At 52.3% G+C, this 772-nt stretch overlaps 1 protein-coding gene across 1 annotated transcript in view; it reads left to right on the top strand.

The window, feature by feature from the left end:
- Positions 1-772, top strand: part of CLEC16A (C-type lectin domain family 16, member A) — a 239,663-nt gene that overhangs the window by 62,029 nt on the left and 176,862 nt on the right. The window lies entirely within an intron of this gene.

Below are 772 nucleotides of genomic sequence, written 5' to 3'. Positions count from 1 at the left end.
CTACACTCATACGACAGCGTGGGACTGTTCCGGCTACACTCATACGACAGCGTGGGACTGTTCCTACTACACTCATACGACACCGTGGGACTGTTCCTACTACACTCATACGACAGCGTGGGACTGTTCCTGCTACACTCATACGACAGCGTGGGACTGTTCCTGCTACACTCATCCGACAGCGTGGGATTGTTCTTACTACACTCATCCGACAGCGTGGGATTGTTCCTACTACACTCATACGACAGCATGGGACTGTTGCTACTACACTCATACGACAGCATGGGACTGTTCCTGCTACACTCATACGACACCGTGGGACTGTTCCTGCTACACTCATACGACACCGTGGGACTGTTGCTACTACACTCATACGACACTGTGGGACTGTTCCGGCTACACTCATACGACAGCATGGGACTGTTCCGACTACACTCATACGACACCGTGGGACTGTTCCTACTACTCTCATACGACACCGTGGGACTGTTCCGGCTACACTCATACGACAGCATGGGACTGTTCTGGCTACACTCATACGACAGCATGGGACTGTTCCGGCTACACTCATACGACACCGTGGGACTGTTCCTACTACACTCATACGACAGCATGAGACTGTTCCTACTACACTCATCCAACAGCATGGGACTGTTCCAGCTACACTCATCCGACACCGTGGGACTGTTCCTACTACACTCATACGACAGCGTGGGACTGTTCCTACTACACTCATACGACAGCGTGGGACTGTTCCTGCTACACTCATACG

This window comes from Chrysochloris asiatica, unplaced genomic scaffold (assembly GCF_000296735.1).
Source record: "Chrysochloris asiatica unplaced genomic scaffold, ChrAsi1.0 scaffold00102, whole genome shotgun sequence".
NCBI classification, from domain to species: domain Eukaryota; kingdom Metazoa; phylum Chordata; class Mammalia; order Afrosoricida; family Chrysochloridae; genus Chrysochloris; species Chrysochloris asiatica.
This window is presented reverse-complemented; position numbering and strand designations above follow the sequence as displayed.